This window comes from Zonotrichia leucophrys, chromosome 2, assembly GCF_028769735.1.
Source record: "Zonotrichia leucophrys gambelii isolate GWCS_2022_RI chromosome 2, RI_Zleu_2.0, whole genome shotgun sequence".
Taxonomy (NCBI): domain Eukaryota; kingdom Metazoa; phylum Chordata; class Aves; order Passeriformes; family Passerellidae; genus Zonotrichia; species Zonotrichia leucophrys.
The window spans coordinates 7,518,473-7,527,114 of record NC_088171.1 but is presented as its reverse complement, the minus strand read 5'-3'; the positions used below and the strand labels follow the sequence as shown (position 1 = coordinate 7,527,114).

General features: G+C 46.6%; 1 long non-coding RNA gene across 1 annotated transcript; it reads left to right on the top strand.

Annotated features, from left to right (window-relative positions):
• The first annotated feature begins 1,614 nt into the window (after positions 1-1,614).
• On the top strand, positions 1,615-4,153 carry LOC135443573 (uncharacterized). The gene is made up of 3 exons (XR_010439070.1): positions 1,615-1,693; positions 1,897-2,074; positions 3,304-4,153. It is a non-coding gene; the product is annotated as an uncharacterized LOC135443573 (long non-coding RNA).
• Positions 4,154-8,642: the final 4,489 nt, after the last annotated feature.

Below are 8,642 nucleotides of genomic sequence, written 5' to 3'. Positions count from 1 at the left end.
CAGCTCCACTACCATAAGCCAGTGAAGAGTCCATTAAAGTTCTTTTTTTTTTTTTAAATATCTTCCAAAGTAAGAACATATGCTGCACACTGCTTTTCCCTTGGAGAGTGCTTAATGTTGCAACCTGTTTATCTTATGACTGATTTTCAAATTCCACCTTAACCAGCTGCTTTTTGCTCGACTTTGGGATTCAGCAGAGACTGAACTGCTGAGTGCTCAGCAGGAGCAGCAGAATAACATTCTACCTGCATGTGCTCATTCCTGAGCTAGGTGCCAAACCCCTGCAATGGCTGCCTGGCTGTCTCTGTGCTCTTCCCAGACTGTACATGTGATGCACTTTCACTTGCCTATTTTCTCTGCTGAAAGGGAAAAAAAAAAACTAATAAAAAAAAACCAAGGTGTGGAGTTCATTTGGAATAAGCAAAATATCAGTGGGAAAACTAACCCCAGCAGACATTGGAGGGAGTTGGTCAAGTTTGTAAAATGCATTTGAGAGCTCAGTCCCATGTGAAATGTGGAAAAGCCATCAGGGGCCGCAAAGCCAGCAGGGATGGGTTTGGTCTGGTAACAGTGCCAAAGGATTTTGCTTCCCAAACGAGGATTCCTACTCCTGAGGTGCACTTAAATGCAAACCATGTCCTGCTGGGTGCTGGCCTGCAGTGGGGTGAAGGGCTCATCCATGAGCCTCTGTCCTTCTGCAGGGAGCTGAAGCAGGAGAGAAGAGCAGCTTCCCCTGGCCCTGGCCGGGCACAGGCACGGGCAGCTCCAGCCCAGTGCCACGCAGGAGCTGAGGAGCTGCCCCAGGAGGACCTGGGAGACCTGAAATTGGAGAAGCTCTGACAGGGAATGTCATTTAACAGTGGCTGTCTAAAGTGAGCCCTGCTAACGTGGCAGGGCACAGCCTGAGCTCCCTGGTACTGGATATGTAGGACATGTCAAAAGTTACATAATCCCTGATGCAGAATCCTTTTCCCTGGCTCTAATGTGTTGTGTCATTCCTTCTCCTGCTCTCCCTCCCACTGGTCTGCAGTACTGCCTGCAAGGCTTTTACTGGGCTGTGCTGCAAGGTTTGGGAAAAACAGCAGTGCCCTGGAGCAGCTGTCACCCAAAGCCCTTCAGCTGGTGCCTCAGCCCTGTGACCCACCATGGATCATCCAAGGGCTGCCAGAACCCCAGGGGAAGCCAACAGGAGCTGGGTTTGATATCCCTAGGAGAGATTCAGGTGTGCTCTGCCCAGATGTCAGGTGTAGGCAGTGAAGAGTCAGTCTTTTTAACTGTGATGTCTTGTGCTCCTCCCTAGGTAGAGCCTCAGGCCTGACAAGCCAGCACCCAGCTCACTTCCAAGTCACTCAGGGCTCTGAAATTGCTCTTCAACCTAAACCCCCTGAAATAATTAGTCTGTCCAGGCTGCTGCAAGACCTTCTGGCAGTCCTCCTGCTATGTAGGGGAATAGAATATAAGAATATAAGTAAATAAAGGTAGTATATAATCTTACCCCCTAAAGAGTTGCAGCTGGGTTAATTATTAAAGATTAGGAGCAGGCCTGATTTTAACAGGCCACAGCTGTAGCCAGTAAGAAGAGTGTTATAAAAGAGTGGATTGGTTGGTTGAGAGGAACTGGAGTCAGTTGGCTGCTGTGAGAACAAGGAAGAGTCAGTGCCTAGAGGAGCTGCCTACTAGAAACATCAAGGAGGTACAAAACTCTAGCAATGTGGAACCCTTGCAATGTAATGACAGCACTGCTGCTTTTCAGAGTGGGGGCTGTGCAGGACATGGTTCCCACTGTCAGTTGGTTAATGGTCAAAGCACTCTCCTGGAGGCAGCACTTGGACCAAGTTCCTTCTCTTGTAAAAGGACATCCAAACATGCATCTTCTACTTTCCTCACATACCTCAGCCCCTGGGATAATGCACTCAGCTGGAGGAAGGAGGGACCCTGCATTCACTAATGCTTGTGTCCATGTGACCTGTCATCTACACAAACTCCATCAGAAGTCCCTGAAGCCGAGGCCAGAGTTCAGAATCTCTCCTTCCAGGATACTGACAGAAACAATAGGCCCTGCAAGTCACCTCAGGTAACTTTACTACCATCCAGGTACCTACCTGTCTCCTATAGGCAGCAGGGAGTCAGGCATTTCCTGTCCTCAGACAAAAATCTTGAGTTCATTTTCCTCTCCACTGACTTTACAAGGAGCCTAGGGTGACTAGCACAGTCTTTGAAGTCCAATATCTACATCAGGGATGATGAGTCCTCCCTCCAACCCTTTCCTGTCTTCCCTTTCTATCCCAGCAAACTTTTCATGATGCTGCAGCTCTGACAGGAGGACCGGGGAGCACAGAGTTATCCTGATCCCCTGCAGAGCTGCCAGGTTTAGGGGCTGGAAGGTTCGCCACCATGGAGCTGTGGGCTCAAAGCATCTCCAGGAGCTCTCCTGTGAACCAGCAACCCCCCAACAGAGGAGGTTCTGACATCTGGTTTCCTTTCCCGGTTTATTTTAATAGGCAAGACTGACCACTTCTTAGTTCTGCACAACACATGCTGTAGATACCTATCTTCTGCAAATAACTGTAAAAAATATTAATTAATATGGTAATTAATAACCCATGGGTTATTTGTGCTTTTGTGGAAGGCAATGCAACTATAACCCAGTTTGACTGGCTGTTCTGTTTTACTGATTTGTCCTGCTCTACTACTTCAATTAATATCCTCTTTAAATGTGATTTAGGCTTAATATTACTTATCTTCAAAATATTAGAAGCATCCCACATGACTTCAGGTTTCTTGATTAGTGTTCATTTACAGATAAATTCAGCCTTCAAGGTGCAATGGAGGTTAACCACATATGCTGGGAATTTAAAGTAAAATGTGTCTGACAGATTTTGCAACTAAAGTAAAACCCTGTAGCAGAAAGCACTCATCAATTAATATTAGAATCATAGAAGGATTTGGATTGGGAGGAACCTGAAAGATCACTTCATTTCAGTTCTCCTGCCATGGGGCAGAGACACCTTCCAGGTGCTCCAGCCTGGCCATAAACCGTTCCAGGAATGGGGCATCAACAACTTCTTTGGGCAACCTGTTCCAGAGCGTCACCACCCCCAAAATCTCAAATATATTTATTCTCTGGCAGAGTTTACTTCATGAGAAAAACACACTTTATCATAGGCCTCAAAAAGGCTCCAGCCATGGATTTTGACCCTTGTGAGGTCATAGGCAAGTCCAAAGATGTGGTCTGAGGCCTTTGTGTGCTGACCTTCTTCCTCTACATCCAGCCTCTAGACCAACCTTCAATTTCTTTTCTAGGTTTGCCAACACATCAGACTGAACTTCTGAAAATATTCAGTGGCTCTTTGTTTCTGTGATGTGGAATAAAACCCAATTCACAGCCTGAGAAGTGCCTGGGATGGAAAAGAGTATGGTGTGATTTTCTGTTTCCAGGAGTGTCGCTGGAGGATCAGGGAGTGTCATTAAAGCACAAGACAGAACTTTCCCTGGACATATGCTGTATAATGTAAAACACTCAAAGGATTAACAGCAATCAGGGATCTATCTCTGGCTGTGTGCACATACCAAATCTACAAACAAGGGATTACAGATACAGCATATGAACCTGCAAGGAAAAAATGCAGTGGGGCCAGAAATGGGATCATAAGAGAAAGGTTATTCCTGCATTTGTAAAATTTTATACAGATCCTTGTATTCCATGAGGGCTTATTTGTATTGCAGGAATAGGTAGAAAAAGAGATCAGTCACAGGCTGCTGGGGTTTGCATACACTGCTCCCAAAGGAGAGTCTGCCCTGGAGCTTGCAGGCCAGGAGCTCTTCCTTGCAAGTGCATCCACATGGTTGGACTCTCAGCATGTGGAAAGCCAGTCCCAGGCATTAGCCCAAAAGAGTTATTTAAACAAGAAACATCTTTATTCTTTCAGTGCTCATTATTAAAATAAAACACCCTTCTGAATTTTAACAAGACCCATGCACTCCCTGCTTGATTTTACAGCATCACCCTCTTATCTAGATAGTTTTTCCTCATGTCAAACCTAAATTTTATTATCTGCAAATAAAGCTGGTTCCTTCTTTCCCTATCCCCCAGCAAGCATGGGGAAAGATTTATCACCATTCTCCTTACAATAAACTTTAAAATATTGCAAGATTTTTATCACAGCTCTTCTTTAAACTCTGCTGTTCCCAGACTAAACAAACAATCCTTTCAACATTTCCTCCTAGGTTGTTCCTTCTATGCCTCTGATATTTCTAGTGTCTCTCTCCTGGACTCTCTCCAGTTTGTCTACATTTTTCTTTACAGCACAGTACCCAAAACTGGACACTCTATTCCAGCTGAGGCCCCACCGGTGCCAAGTGGAGTAGAATAATTATCTCCTATGTCTTAGGTTGCAGTCTCACATCCTGTTCTGCCTGCAGCTGAGCTGGGTGAAAAGTTTATTTCTTTTCACCCACTCCAGCTGCTTATCACCACCCCCAGCTGCAGGCTCTCCCCCTCCCAGGTCAGCAGTAACTGCCAGGGGATTGCTCTGAGCATAATCCTGGTGAACAGCCCAGGTTAGAGGCAATAATTCAAACTACAGGGCTTTCCTGATCACCAGTTCAGCAGGCCCAGGTGAGGCTGAGGATAAACAGGTATGAAAAAGCTGAAACCTCAGGTGGGAGGAGATGATGAGCAGCAGGGTAATGGACAGCAGTTTTCACAGCTGGAGGAACTGCAGCCAGGAAAGGAAACCAGATATTGTCCTTACCCTCAGCCTTTTGTCCCCTCTGCACCCTCAGTCCCTCCTGGTGCTGCTGTCCAGCTGGGAAATCCTCTTTTTGTATTTCTCCTCCCAGAGCTCTGTAGCTTGCACCTCATCATCAGGCTGACTTTATAACATTTTTCCTCATTATCATTACCCTTCTAAACTCAGATTTTGTTGTCCTGAGTAAGACCACCCCAAACCGGTTCTCTTGTGAGCACATCCCTTGTTCTCACACCCAAGGGGTTATGAAAAGGACAGAGAGGAGAACATTGAAGTCGGGCTGAAAAGCTGTCCTGGTGTGGCAGCAATGCTTTCAGAGCCATCATGGATCCTCACCCACTCCTGCACCACCTCAGAATGACAAAGTTTTGTGTCTGCTCACAGCCCTGCACTGAACAGGGTCACAAGGCTCACCAGTGAAAATTCCTGTTGCCTTCCTCCACTTGCTCTGCCTACAGAGAACACCTAGCAGGACCCCAATGGGCTTTTCCCACTGACAGGAGAAATACAGACAGAAATATGGAAATACTGCACTGATTAGACTGAGGATGAGCCTTTCTTTGCCTAATCTGTGGCTTCTGCAGAGATATGATGGAGGCCTGAGCTGGCTGCTGCTCTGTCTTGCAGATTTTCTGCTCCCCTGCAAAACAGTGTTTTGTGCTCTGAAGAATGAAGACGTTGGGAAACCACAATCCTGTGAGGTCTAAGGGCATTTCTGCACCAGGACCACCACCACAGTGAGAACATTTGGTGACATCATGACCCTGTGTGACTCCCTCCCTCAGCTGACATTTCCTTCTGCTGTTTAAACAGAGTTACACCCATTCTGCTCTATTGCCTTCAGCTCTGGACATACATTCATCCCATCCTTTGCTTATCCATGCATCCTTTCCCTGTCCATCCTCATTCCTTTTTTTTTTCCTGTTGCCTACTTTCCATCTCCTTCCATTGAGACTTCCCTCCAACAGCTCCCTTGTTTTCTCAGGCTCCCCTGTGCCACCTCTCCATTCTCCTGGCCCCACCAGTAGCCTCAGGCAGGCTCTGCCCTGCCCAGACACAGCTGTGGGGACTCTGTTCATGCCACAAATCCCCTTTTTCTCAGGCTCTGTGGGAGCTGAGGGTTGGGAACTGCAAGCTCATGGCAGGCTAAGTAATAAGAGTAGAGATGGGGTGAAGTTCTTGTTCTGTCTTGAACACAGACTGCCAATCATGTCATAATAGATGGTGGTTCTAGGCAGGGAACAGCTTTTCAGCCCACCAAAATTACACCATTAAATGGAATTTCCTCTATTGGCTAATCAGGAATTGAACCCATTTCTCTGGAGATAAAAGGCACAGCTCAACCTCCTGGTTTGCGAGGTCATCTGGAATACAAATCAACTTTCATGTATTCATTTGAAATGTTTTTATGTAAAGGATATATATTTTTTTTTTAATCTGCTTGTTAGTGCCTTGTGCCTAAACTGGAGCTGTGAAGTGACTTTTTCTCACTAGAGGCTAAATAAAGTACTGTACTGTTTTTATAAATGTCCTAAGCTTTGCCAGAAGGCTGGCACTGAAAGAGGCTGGCAGGAGACAGGCAGTGTCTCTGTTCTGTATCACGGAAGTGAGCCCAAGGCCAGTGGCCAGTGCCTCCCATCCGCGGGAATGCCACCAATTAACGCACGGGTGATGTCATGGCATGGCAAAGGCACTTCCCTCGCTGCTCTCCCTGCCCTGCCAGCTCCAACCTTCAGTGGATTTTCCTCAGTCTGCTCCATGTACTGTAATAACTAAGTCAACTGGAAAAAATATTGAAGAAAAGACTGAGGAAAAACAGTGTAGGGGCAGCTGGAGCCAGCAAAGAAGGCACACTGAGAGCTATAAAGAAGCTTTGTGCAGCAGCTTCTCTCAACTTCAGGATATTTCGTTCCACAGGAGTTGGAGAAGATGGGTAATAAGCTGGCCTTTATTTTAAGGGATATCCCTTGTAGTCTCAGCTGCATAAAGATCACTCTTTGGGCATGTGGAAACAGTGCTAACAGTATCTCTCTTTCAGTACCTCCTGCTGCTCACTCCATTGAATGGCCTTGTTCCAGCTAGAGAGGAAAAAAGCCTTCCATCTCTAAACAGCCATCGGTCTGAGGGAAAGGAGGTGATGAAAAGAGGCTGCAAGTGATGAAGTGAAGTAATTATTTATAGAAAGATACATGACCACAGCACTCAGGTGCCTGCACAGGAACAGGGCCCAGTACTGCTCATCCTGAGTGCAAGGGAGATGTGACTGTGCCTTCCCTGCCCCAAAAAGGCAAGGGGAGCACTTCACTATCGGTGCTACAAGGATCCCCCCGATGCAGGGAAGAATAATGTGCATGATATCAGAAGGCTAATTAATTACTTTATTATACTATATTACACTATATCACACTAACAAGAACTATCACTAACTAGAGAAAACCTGTGACTTTGGCAAAGTCCCGACACACACACATGGATCCAATTGGTCAATGAATCCAAACACCATCACCAGAATCTAATCAAACACCTTGGATAAACAACCTCCAGAACACATTCCACGTGGGCACAAACACAGGAGCAGCAAATGAGATAAAAATTGTTTTCCTCTGTGCTTCTACAGGAAAAAACCTGAGAGAGAGAATTATGTTTTTCTCTGTTCAGAGGGCATGTGAATACCACACTTCTCTGGGCTTCAGGCACATGAACCACACTGTGCACGGGGTCAGGGAGCACTGTGGATGTGGGATGAGGCTGCTCCAAGAGCCAGCAAGGTGAGGCTCAGTGAGGGATGAGGCCAGGCTCAGATGTGGCTGCAGCACAGACTCAGGGTGGGAGCTGGAGAGCAGCTCTGGAGAGAAGGGGTCAGTGCCAGGGGACTTCTCCCAGCTCCTCCCACACGGTCCCTGCCCAGCAGCCTGCTCCCACAGCACATCTGAGCTGGCCTGGAGCACTGGCAGCCAGACCTCACTGAGGGAAAATGCTCTCAGAGGCAGTCAGTGCATGCAGGTCTGTGTGTACCTGTGTCACCACTCAAGGAACTGGCCTAAAGAGGAGCCCACTCTGTAAAAACTGTGAGCTGAGACATCCAAATGGCCATGTGCATCTTGGGGTTATGGATGTATTTGCAAATTGGTTCTGTGTTTGTGAACCAATACATGCAGTGCTGATGATGCAGATATAAAAATTCAAATTGACTTCCTGTGACTGTGAATCAGTACATGCTGATAGTGCATGGATACAAATTCCAACTGGTCCTGTGTCACTGTGAACCAATATCCGTCATGCTGATTAGACCCATCCAAATTCTTTTATTTTGTAGCTGATGGGGAGAGCCAAGCTTTGAGCAGGGATGGGAGGAAGCAGCAGCCCTACAGGCATTGAGCAGAATGGCCCAGGGACCAATGTGTTAAATTGATCAGAAAACAAGTTTAGAATTTTACTTGGAAGGAAATTCAGAATAAAATTGCCTCAAATGTATCGCAAGGGAAGGTGGCTTGCAGTGTTCTGTTGTGCTAGGCAAGCCAGCAAATGTTCACACTTCCTTTTAACCACAGTCACCTGCACACGCTTAGAGAACATTTTTCTACCCTCATAATTTTGCTCCCAAGCCTTTGCTTTTTCTGTTCTACCTCCATTACAAAACTGGCTCCAAACCATCCCCAAGTCCAGTGTGACAGAGACGGAGAGCAGAGAGATGCCAGATTGCTGGTGGGGGCTCTGGCTGACTGGGATTGCTGGTAGCTGGAATGTGCAAAGACAAAGGGAGAGCAAAGGAGCTCAGGTTTTTCAGATGGAATCAGAAGGTTCCAGGGGACTCAGCTCTGCCTTGTGAAACACTTTGCAGATCTTCCAACTGGTAAAATGTAAAGTGACACTAAGTGAAATAAACTACTT